Source organism: Cupressus sempervirens, chromosome 7 (assembly GCF_028749045.1).
Source record: "Cupressus sempervirens isolate cs-2001-9-10 chromosome 7, ASM2874904v1, whole genome shotgun sequence".
Taxonomy (NCBI): Eukaryota; Viridiplantae; Streptophyta; class Pinopsida; order Cupressales; family Cupressaceae; genus Cupressus; species Cupressus sempervirens.
The window spans coordinates 372,012,999-372,026,174 of NC_143124.1; positions in this window are offsets into that span (position 1 = coordinate 372,012,999).

A 13,176-nucleotide genomic window follows, 5' to 3' on the forward strand; every position below is an offset into this window, starting at 1 on the left:
TTCTTCAAAGATTCTAATTTTCTTAGGAATAACTTAATCTGACCATTTTCTAATCGTTTGTGGATTTGATTAAAACATGAGCTTAATGATGATGACCATGTCAACCATGATGTTAATAGAGGTCTTCATGTATGTTGTTCAAATATTCTAATTTTCTTAAGAGTAACTTAATCTGACATTTGATAACCCTTTGTGGACTTGACTTAACAAAAGTCTCATGGTAATGGTGGTGTAAGAAACAATACTACTAGAAGTCTTGATGTAAGTTCTTCAAAGATTATAATTTTCTTAAAAATAACTTAATCTCATCATTTGCTAACCCTTTGTGAATTTTGACTATAATAGAGTTCTAATAATGATGACAATGCAAGCATCAACGATTCTGTAACCATTTGCAACTCTTTGTGGGCTTGACGATACATAAGTCTAATGATGACCACCATGAACAGAAGTTTGATGATGACAACCATGTAAGCAATAGTGCAATTGTAGGTTCAGCTCTCCATTGCATTGATGTAAGTTCTTCAAAGATTCTGTAAGACATTTTTTAATCATATTGTTTCAGTGATCTATTGTAGTTTGAATGAGGTTTCAGATTCTACTTTTCATTTGGGTGATGAGGCCACTTAATATACAAATATTATTTGACATGATATTTTATCTGCAAAGGCATCCAAATTTATAGATAGTTTGTGATTTTTAATTTTTGATTATTAAAATCCACCAGCGAAGAGACATCAGTCAAGAGGTTACAAAGGTCACAACTAGCTTAAGTTCTCTTCCTCCCTTCTGTAGTGTGTGCTAGCTTGTGAGTCGCATAAGCTGCTTTAGTCTCGAAAATTCATTCATTCATTCATTTGAAAGTCTAAAATTGTAGCACTTTAAAAACACATGTTTGCGATCTTTCCTCAGAAAATATATAATTAATTGTCAACATTGTTCTTATGCAGGTGCAAAACAGAAGTGATTCAGTATGAAGGCCAATTGTTGGGGAATCTGAATAGAGAGTGATATCCAAATGCACCCTCCGAACCTTCGAAGTAAAAATTCCATTCAGTTGATTGAATAATGTAGGCCATTACCTTTTCATACAATTGGAAAGAGCATGCAAGTGGTTTGAAGCGACTTCCATGGATATCACAGCTTTAATCAAATTTTTGCTACTGTCAACATCGAAATATTCACCTATTTTGAAATGGGATATTACAGGTTTTTGGATTCATGATATTGTAAGTTTCATGTTCCTTTGCTTTTTTCAATGAATTAAGGGTTTCAGTATAGCTTTTTTCCTTTCTTCCCTGGGGTAAAACATGGTTATTTTGGACTTGGACTTCTTTGAGGAAAATCTTGTGTTTCTATTTCAATTAAATAAAGTATTGAGATGTTCTCATTGATTATAGTTTTTAGTGTATTTGATATAAAAGGATGGTCAATTATTTCTATGTTCACAATCATGACATTTTTAGACTACTAGTTATGATATATAGGTAGAGTTTCTTTAACTTGTAAGAGATAGGGATTATACGGGGACTCTTAGAGTTTCACGATCTGGCATGGGTCCTTTTTCTTAAAGATATTCAAAAATTTTGAAACCTTTGAAAGAGATAATACTGACATTGACAAAGCTAGATGATAGTGCATCAATAAATTAGTGCATTTTGTTAATTTTTCTTGTGACTTCGCTTCAGGTATAATCTAGAATTTTAATGACACAACTATTAGTGATGTTATGACATGAAGGACTTGATATTTTGGTGCATCATTTTCTTATTAATAAACTTGTGCTATATCAGAAATGTTATTAGAGTACAACATGATTATTTTATCTCTAGCTTAACTAGTTCAGATTTCACTTTAACCGACTAAATTACTGTGATGAGGTCTTCAAATTAAATGATAGCATATAATTTCTTGAACAAGACCTGAATATCATATTCAACTCATTTTCTTGATGTTGTTACACCGAAGAGGGATTTAAATGCCTGGAGCTTGCTGACTAGAAGAAGTCAAAAATTGGCCATTAATGTATTATTGCGACACTAAAATATTTAAAATGAGATAACATTTATTCTATATGTCATTTTAGCAATCCAACTTCCCATTACAACTTACTCCATTCTTATTCCTACAACCTAGTAATGCCTTTGATATATAGTGTGCATATACAAATATGCATGTCATCTTGACACGATAGCTATGTCTGTTGTATATTATAAAAATTTATCTATGGTATGTCAATATTATTATACTCTAAACAATGGAAGCCATCTCTAATATAACCTATGTGAATATACTTGAAGTATAATGTTGTGTTTGACTAATATTTATTGTACCTACACTGATGATTGACAAAGGCAATACAAGCTCTAAATAGATCAATCCACAAATGATACAATTTTTATTATATTATCCTATTCAATAATGTCTTTGACAAATGGTGTGATCTATAATATATGCATGGTGAAGAGAAGAGATGCATTTGAAAGAAGTCACCTCTTATTATAGTAATAATCATAATGATTATTATGATAATCACATATTATTGATTACCTTATTGGTCATGCTTTAGTTATATAATGTATGTATGATAGTAATGCATGACATAGCCTCTTAACTTCTTTGTGATGATATTTTGTAGGTGGGGAAAGGTGTGTACATGAAAAATATCAGAGGCATGATCACTCAGGGTTTCCATTTCCTACTCATAGAATGGCTGATCTAAGGAATTATAACCATGAATTAGCTAGTAGGGTGAGAAGGAGTCCTACTGACACTAGTACTTTTCACCAGTTATTGTGTTTATATCTTATGTGGTCTGTCAAGGCAATTGTTGTTTGTATTAGTCCTAGTTACCATCTAAGGTTTTTGGCCTATAATGTGTTGTATGAAGTCACCAATGTTGGGCTGTACATTGTGTTTTTGGAATTTTGGAATTATGATTGATCAAATCTTCAATAGAACAATTTATTACTTAGAGATATATTTACTTTCATTATATACACCAGGTTTTTTGTGATTCATTTTCACTATCTTTTAATAAAGAAAAGGCAGTTGATTTCCGGATAACTGATTAACTTCACAAGGGAATAAGTTTTCTTTGATGATATTGAATGTCTTCTTTCATTCATCAAAGTTTAATACCAAATTGTAGATTGATCCATTTAGAAGAATGATCATTGATGTGAACTTATTCTGAGCTTATGTTCACAATCTCATCTCTATTTTAATGCTCTCTAGTTTATCTATATATTGGGTGACATATTGAGCTTATAGAAATGTATGAATATTTAATTTGTCTAATAAGATCAACTTTTAACTGGTTTGTTCATACATTGAATATATAAAATAGTGTGAAAGTATATCCTTCTATAGAGTTCCCTGTTGAACATTTTAGAATTTGAGAGATGTTGATGCAGTAGTTTTGTATGGCTGAATTGCGACTTTTGAACGTACTCCCATCATTGATTGATCTTTGTATGGCTCCCTCTAAATTTCATATTTTAATTAAGTATTCTGCCTTACAGACTCAATCTAGCTGATCTATTGCTATTGGGTGTTCTGATTTCCAATTCTTTGGCTGTGTCCAACTTTGAAACAATTTTCTAAACTCTTTTGATTCCTCTCTTGGTTTTGCAAAAGCTGTGAATTTAACTCTCAGCTGGTGAAACCTTATATTTTTGAAACCCATCAAATCCACAAATTGAATGGTCAAAATTCAGAATTTTATAAAATATTGTGTGAAGGGCGTCAGCGATTCTTCAGATTTTAGTATTTGAAATGTGAGCCTTTTGGCATGGTGTGGGTCCTAAGTGACACCCAACTCTCCGGCAATGCCCAACTTTGTGATAGTGTCCAATTTTGTCATATGCTTATCATTCTTGTGCTCCCTCTTGTTTCAGCAAAAGCCACGGAATTCAACTAATGGCTGGGGTAGAGTAATTTGACTTATTTTGAAACCTTTGAAATCAAAGTTCACTGAGAAAATATATAAACAACCTCAATATTTTCTTTTCTATAAAACTTAGAGTTTAAAATGTGGCCTTTGAGTGCTCAAGTGTTGCATTGTTTAATATTGAGACAAGGCCTAGCTGGGTCAACTCACTTTTTATCTCTACTTGTGGGCAACGCTTTACTGAGCTGAAGCTTGAAACCTTCAAATTACACACCCAAAAAAAATAAAAATTGTTTAGAGGACCTCAATTTTTTTTTCAATTTTTTTTTTAAATTCAAAATATGTGTCACTCATTACCCTTCACCTTGCACAGATCTTTTGGAAACTGACAATTTATGGCCTGGTCAAAGGCTTATACACCTTGTCATGAATTTACCATCCATATTGAATGTATGGGTGACTGTAGTCCTTTAATCAATCTATAACCGATTTGTATGGCCATTCCAGAACAACCAGTGCACTTAAACTTGTATAAATTGTCAATGCTTTTGCAGCTTTATAGACCTTATTATTTGTCCACACTGCTGCTGCCTTAAAATTTTATGTTGATTGTTGCCTTTCATCGTTGGTCAACTAAAATGATATGCAAGTCCCTGACAAACAGTAAGACTTGTACCTAGTCAGTTCTAAGTATGTGTTTTATTGGAGTCATCATTGTTATTTTTTCTGAATTCATATTTGCATTGTTGTCTTCAATAAACAAAATTCAGATTGTACCTCACTTGGTGGAGATTGACCCTCTAAAATAGACCTCTTTGTCTCTACACATTCTGTGGTCTTCTTTGTCATCCTACTCTAAATAGTAGTTAGTTTCAGCCATAGTTCGCAGAATCAGACTGAGTAGCTGGAAGCCCAAAATTTCTAACTCTACAAAAACTTGACACTGAGGAAGTGCAAAAAACTAAAATTTCTTTAAAAACAAATTTGATTTTGCAAAATTCAGTTACAAATGTTTTAATGTAAAAACTGACATCTCAAAAGAGAAAATGCATGGTTTTATAGCAAAACAATGTGTGAAAGCTGCATTTTGACCACCGTTTTACCCATGTAGGCATTTTTACCCATGTTTTTCTTGTGTCTATAGAACCAATATATTGACTTGGTAAAGACTTAACTTTTTTTTTGTAACTCTTTCCAGGTTGAGTCCCCATCCATGATTCTTTTATCCCATTTGATAGAATAGTACAACTAGTTGCTATAAAATTTGTGAATTCGCTATCATTTTCTATTGTGTGATGAAAAAATGTGGTAGAAAATTGTTTAAATTTTGTCACTTTATTTTCAAAAAGAGTGAGGATTGGAGAACCCAAGCTGATTATGCCCATGATTAAGCCAAAAGTGTGCTGCAACTGCCTTGCGTGGCCTGAGTATTGGATAACCTTGTCTTATGAGTAACCTCAGAGTGTGCCAAAGTACGTACAGAATGTCCTGACTTCTGTTAGGGCAATAATGAGAATCTCTATTTTGCACAATGCTCTCAAGTGAAGACACAAAAAACAAAAAGGTCCTTTTGTAACAAGAAAGACTGCATAAAAAATGAAGGCATATGATGATCTCACTCTTTGCAGTCATTGAAAACCATAATGTAGTGTGCAATCTTGTAAGTTTAGATGTTGAATTCAACATTATTTGCTAAGATGTAGTGATAAGCGACAATATGTTGCAATGGTAAATTCTTAGTAGATAAAATAGAGTGAAAGTATAACCAAGGCAATAAGGAAAAACTCTTCCCAAAACAATGCTCAAGGTTCAAAAACCCCTACCCACTCCTTGGGTTTACAAACTTTACACAAAACTCAGTTTTTACTGTCTTAGGACAGTCAAATGCATAAAGACAACTTTGTTTCAAATAACTACTCAACCCACACCATAGGTTCTATCAACTCTAAAGGAATTAAGGACAACTTAGCATTTACCCTAGGCTCTTTTCACCATCACCACCTTCATTGGTTTCACCAAAACATAACTCTTTGATTAAATAAAATCAAAGCTACCTTCTTGCTGTCCTCTTGGACCAGTTTCTAGAAATCTCACCGGATGACCCCTTAGATGTACAAATTAATTTTTGTGGAAAGATAAAAAGTTGTAGGTAACTTCAATATCTATCATCTCCCAAAATTTTAGCATCCTATTCTTTCATTTGACCCCTCAATCATAAATACTTCAGACTGGGTTTGCTGTCCTAAATGGTAGTCACTGCACATTGCTGCACCTCAATAGTTTTATCCTTGTTCTAGGGCTTCCTCTACACACCAACACCATGGAAAGGTTTTCCAACACACCCTACCATCTCCCTTCTTGTCTTATTGCCTATAGCAACACCAAACATGTGAACAAAGCCAAAAACCCACTGTCACTGTCATTCTCTGCCACTGTCATATTCAGAAAATGACTGTCATTTCAGTCACAAAACTCCTTCAAACCACGTGCTTATGACTGCATGGAAACCTGCACACAACATGGCAAGGTAATATACATAATCCCCCATCCCCTTGCCAAACATGGGGTGTGTGTGTAATGGTAAATCACCTTGGATATGGAAAACAGGAAGATGCTCATGAGTTTTTAAGGTAACATGAATTGCAAAGTGCTTAGAGTCTTTCAATTTTTAAATCATACTGACATATATCAAGATAGAAATGCTCATAGAAATTTTTAAAATTAATCTCCATTGATGTGCTTAAACATACTTACATGGCACACGCATGCATGCTCCCGTGTGCGCGCGCACACACACAGATTGATATCTTATTTTTCTTTTCCCTTTTAGATTTGTAGTTGATACTATGTAGTCAATATGCCTTGATGAAGCTGGTGGAGAGGAAGCCATTCATCCAATAGCACATGTGACTACGTTCATTCAACAAACATTTGGTGGTTATCTTTAGTCAAAGGTGGTGCTAGTATTAACTTTAAAATGTAAAAATGTCAATGAACAAATACACGTGATTTGTAGATTTCGATTATAAAATTTATTTCTATATAAGGAGTTTAGATTAGGGGAGTCGGCCTGGCGAGCTGACATGGCGAGTCGACTTAAAGTGGCGAATTGGTGGGGCAAGTGGGGGTGACTTGGTGAGCTGACCTGGAGAGTTGGCCTAGGGGGCGGACTTGGTGAGTGAACTTAGAGAGTTGACTTGGTGAGTCTACTTCAATTGTTAGCTTGGCGAGCTGACTTGGGGAGCCGTCCTGGCAATCTAACATGGTGAGTGGGCTTAAACTGGCAACTTGGTGGGGCAAGTTGACGAGCTGACTTAGTGAGGCCACTTAGAGACGCGACATGGTGAGCTGACTTGGTGAGCAACCTCGATGAGTGAACCTAAAGACTGACCTTGATGAGGCACTTTGGTGGGGTGACTTGATGAACGAACTCAAAGAGTCAACTTGGCGAGCATACTTGAACAGTCGACTTGGTGGGGCAAGTTGGTGAGCTAACTTAGCGAGTCCACTTGGTGAGGCGAGATGGAGAGTCAACTTGGTGTGGCAAATTGGCAAGCTAACTTGGTGAGTAGACTTAAAGACTGACCTTGATGAGGCACTTTGGTGGGGTGACTTGATGAGCGAACTTAAAGAGTCAACTTTGTGAGCGTACTCGAACAGTCCACTTGGTGACATGACTTGGTGGCCTGGCTTGGCGAGCCGACCTGGCGTACGTACTTGAATAGTAGACTTGGTGAGCTAACCAAAAGAGTCAACTCATTGAGGTGACTAGGTGGGAGTGACTTGGCGAGGTGACCTGGAGAGTTGACCTAGGGGATGGGCTTGGTGAGCAAACTTAAAGAGTCAACTTGGTGAGCGCACTTGAATTGTTTGCTTGGTGAGCAGACTTGGGGACTTGGTGGGACATGTGGGCGAGCCGACTTGGTGAGGCAACTTGGCGAGCTAACTTGGTGAGCAGATTTAAGGACTGACCTTGATGAGGCACTTTGGTGGGGCGACTTGATGAATGAACTTAGAGTCAACTTGGCGAGCACACTTGAACAATCGACTTGGTGGGGTGACTTGGCCAGCCCACCTGGCGAGCATACTCTAATAGTCGACTTGGTGAGGTGACTTTGTTAGTTGACTTGGTGAGCCGACCTGGCGAGCATACTGGAAAAGTCGACTTGGCGTGCTGACCAAGTGAGTTTACATGGTGAGGGGGCTTAGAGAAGCAACTCTATGGGGAAACTTTGCAAGCACACTAAGCGAGCCCACTTGTTGGGGCAAGGTGGTAAAACCACTAGGTCAAAAAAATTTATGTCAAAATTTTGACCAACTCACTAGTACATGATTTGTCTCAATCATATAACTAATTATATATTCTTCATATTAGTTACTGTTGGTGTTTTTCAGGCATTCTATAAAATAGTTCACATGCCTTGCGTATGATATGACATTTTGCATGCATCCTGCACTCTCTCTCATCCGGCTAATGATGGATTACACAGAGTGATCTGAAACCATGATTCTTAAAAATACACAATCAAATCCAAAATGAACTTGCACTAAAAATGGATTGTGGAAATCTGATATTAGTAAAATTGCCTGCATGTCTACCAGGACAATCACAACTTAAACACATATTTGTCCTGGTAGACATGCATGCAAAATTAACAATATCAGATTTCCACAATCCATTTGTAATGCAAGTTCATTTTGGATTTGATTGTGTGTGTGTTTTTTAGCATCATTGTTTCAGATCATTCTTCGTAATCCATCATCAACCGGATGAGAGAGTGCAGGATGCATGCAAAATGCCATATCATACGCAAGGCATATGAACTGTTTTATAGAATGCCTAAAAAAATTTACACCCAGGCGTTGGTAGAAATTTCTACCTTCATTGGTCGAAATTTCTACCTTCATTGGTCAAAATTTTTGACCTTCATTGGTCAAAATTTCTACCTTTATTGGTTGAAATTTCTACCTTCATTGGTCAAAATTTTTGACCTTCATTGGTCGAAATTTCTACCTTTATTGGTCAAAATTTCTACCTTTATTGGTCAATATTTTCTACCTTCATTGGTCAAAATTTCTACCTTTATTGGTCGAAAATTTCTTCTTTCATTGGTCAAAATTTCTACCTTCATTGGTCAAAATTTTCTACCTTCATTGGTCGAAATTTTGACCAATTCCTGGCAGAACTTGCACCATGGCTATGGAAGTTTTTTGACCAACGTATTGATCGAAATTTTGACCAACCACCAAGTTGGTCAAAATTTTGACTGAAAAAATTCTGACCAAAGGGTTGGTCAGATTTGGTCGAAGTTTGGTCGAAAATTAGGTCAAAATTTTGACCAATAATGGTCGAAAAATGGTCTCAAATGTACTAGTGTAAAACTGCGACCTTCTTCCATTTTAGCCAACTCCCCTTTCCTTGGTGTGGTCTGTGGCATCCCTTGCTACCTGCTATAGATTCTTTAACTATTGCTATTGAAAAGTTGGTCCCTTTTATTGCTACTTTGGGTGCCTTCAACTAGTGGCTTCTCTTTAGTATGTGGCTTTCATTTCACATGCCACCTTTCAAACTTGGCGCTACCACTCCTCGTGGGCACCTTTGACTACCCAACGACTTTTTCTTCAAGGCAGCTCCCTGTTCTTTATGTGTGTTCTTCCTCCTAGCCACCAAATCAGGCCTCTTCCTATTATCTTTTTTCTTTTTCAATATGGGAGACTTTGTTATCAATATTGAAGAAAGCAAAAATAGTGCACTCTTTAGTTTGTTTGCTTTGAAAATTCCAAACTCCATCCTTTAAGCTCTTGAATGCTTCTTGAGCCATTCTTATTTTAGACAATATGAAACTTCAAATCGACATATGTTGAGACACAAATTAGGATTGTCCTTGCTATGCACAGAAACAAAACTATTCTCCCACTCTAATGTTGTTATACTATGATGAATTTTGTTCTTTATATCCCAAAAAACACTCCTTCCAAGATTAACATCATGTTTCATCAATCTCAGCCAAGCATCTCTAGGCCAACACTTCTTAAGTAATCATTATGGACTAAACTCTGTTCCCCGCCAGGTATATTTTGTTCCAAAAGTGTGTTACGAATTTCAACATGAACAAGTGAACTCTTGTTCTCTACTGATGTAACTTTCTAGGAAATTCTTGAGATATAAATTTTGGTCAATAAAGAATTTATAGAAACCAATTGGTGAAGGACACTTGTTAATACCAATCAATTTTCCACCTTTGAAATTACACTCTCAAGAAAAATAGCACTCCCATGAACACAGGTTCCAATGTGTTTTGAAAAACTAAATGTGGTCAACTGGGGTGGGGAAAACAACTCAAATCAATCATGATTTCTTACATACTCTCTTCTTCATATACTTCATGAATGACAAGCACCCATATTGGAGTTTAGAATGATTATAATCATTATAACCCTCTCCTTCAGAGGATTTTAAACCTCCAATATGCCTTATCAGTCTGATAACATTAGTTGGGCCCCAAAGCGGGTCTGGCTAATTTTTTTTTTTGTTTCTGAACAACAGAGATGCCAAACTGGTCCATAGAACATCTGATACTAATTAGAATCAAGTTTTACTACTGAACAATCAATTAAAACTCATTTTGTCATTAATTTGCAAACTTGTCAAATTTGTGCCAGGAGGTCCTTTGACCGGCTTTAAAAACTGACCAAAACACCTGATTGGGCTCTGGAATCAAACATATTGATTCTATGTTCTGCACACTCCTACCTTCTCAAACCTCATCTCATGACGAATTCCCAGTCAAAAGATATTGACTGTCGAAGTTTTTGTCTCAAAACTGCCCTCACATAAACATGTCAGAAAACAATAATTTGCATTTGGTTTTGGCTTTGAAGAATTGGTAAACTAATACTTGGGGCAACAAAAATCAGGGCATTGGTTCATTATCATGAGGAAAATATGAATCTAGGATTTGGGCTCATGAAAAATAACAGAGAAAAAAATTCGAGCGGTCAAAGTGGGCTACTCAAATTTGTAGATTGGAAACACTTGACAAAAAATGGTTTTTACAAATGGAATGGACCTAGGAAAGTGTGCAGATGGATTCATCAAGATTTGAAAATTCACACACGTAAAGTATTTTTGGAGTAGAACATAGTGGTATAATCCATTCAATTTCACCTATCATAGATCTCAAGCTATGACATCACGAACAGGGGTTCCAACAAATCTGCACTTGTTCACACCAGTAAAAAGTTACAAGTTGCATTTGGAATTGGGTTTGAAAATTGATCAAACAAAATTTTCGAAGGCTCAATATTGAAACATAATATGTCTCTAACCTCTAAAATACAACGTAAAAGGAATTTTCTCATTTTTGTCAATTGGGTCAAAATTATAACAAGTCAAATAGGGCCTGCCAGAATTTAGAACTACTTGCATTAGAATGACAACATTAAATGACCAACTTTGAGGGATTCAAAACCTAGTCAAACAGATTCAAAATGACTCAAAATTTGAAACATAAGCTCTATGGTAGGGACACTAAACACTCCCAAAGTGGAAAGTCATGAAACATTATTGGGTACAAGATATTCAGTTGCAAACTAGGCCTCTTGTTGTTGTTTGACACAGGCAAAAATGCAGATTTAGACATTGCTCAAAATAGAACTTCACAGAATGACTCAGAATGGTAATTTATCTTCATGGGACACATAGACACACTAAATGCAAGATATTAGAAATATTAAACACCTCTTAGGGCTCAAAAGTACAATTGGGTACATATGCATTACAAAGCGTTTATAAGGCTTGATTTTCTCAATGGTACTCAAAATTGAGGTTTCAATTTTGAGTCCCATCAACCTTCCTACTCTCTAGGCTTGGCTTTCTCTTTATCCTTTTGTGCAATGACTCATGTACTGGCCCTTGTGGTAGGTGCTGCTGGTTTGGTTGGCTTGGTTTTAAAACTTTTTTAGGTCTTGAAACTACTTGTGCCTTGCCCTTTCTCTTCTTCTAATTAGTAGGAATAGGTGCTTCATCGACTTCTTCTTCCTCGACACCTTCTACAGTCTATGTTTCTTCATCTACTTGATCCTTATGTTGACCTTGTGTCAATGCCAGTGGTGCTTGAATCTAAGTGTCTTCTTCCTCTTCATCCTCCTGCTCTTCTTCGTCCTCCTTGACACTTTCACCAATTTTTTCTTTTAGTTTCTTCACCAACTTATCCTTCTTCCTAAACACTGAACCACTCTTCAACTTCATACTAATCTTTGATTTGGCCAACTCATAGTTACCAAAAGCTTTGGCATCTTTGTCTACTTCTTCTGCTAGTAATGTTGTGATTGCTATAGAGGCCTCATCAACATTAATCTCATAACCTAATGGCCTTAGCCATCCCACTCTAGGAATTGTTGCTTGAACAAATGTGTGATTAGCATCAACTAGGAAACAAATATCATCATAACATTTTTCCACTAATGAGGTTAGAATTCTTAATCTCTTCTTCATGGATTGTTTGAAATCCTGAAAATAACTAGTCATTAGTAACTCAAAGTTATAACCTAATTATTTAATGAACTCTCCTATTTGAACTGCAACATACCTAGTTGTCTTCTATGCAACATTACCAAATGTAGGAAATGTGTCGTTTACATAAAAGAAGATACATACCAAAATAGATCTGAATTTGCACTGAGCACTCTTTGTTTTCCTTATTGCTCCCAGATTTTCAATCAATTGTTGTAGCCGTAGCTCAAAAAGATCATATGTATGATCCTTCTTCACAATCTTGTAGCCCATATCCATTGCAATGCAGGGTGCATTGTTTAATCTACTTGATTGATAAAACTTATGTACAATTACCTTCACTGCAAAAGCTGTTAGGGGATTTGTGATTGTGTCTATGGTCATTCCTCTCTTGTTCCACACAGCTCCTGTGTTCATTTTAATAACTTCTTTGGACTCACTTCTAATAGTCTTTGGCCAATTTAGGGTTGAATACACAATTACCCTATGAATTATCTTTTTTATGATTTTGATTGGTCCATTATCTAACCACACTGAGCTATCATGAATTCTGCTCAAAATAATCCTAATCCACTCAGTTTTGAAAATATTAGGGAAACCTAGGGCACTAGTGAACCCTTTCTTTTCTACAATCTTGAATTCTTCTCTCAACGCACTATTTTCACATAATCTTTCATACTCTTCTCTGATTTCCATGTAACCAATACTCCAAATCTTACAATTATAACACTTTTTGACATCTTGAATCATTAAAACTTGCGGTGGTATC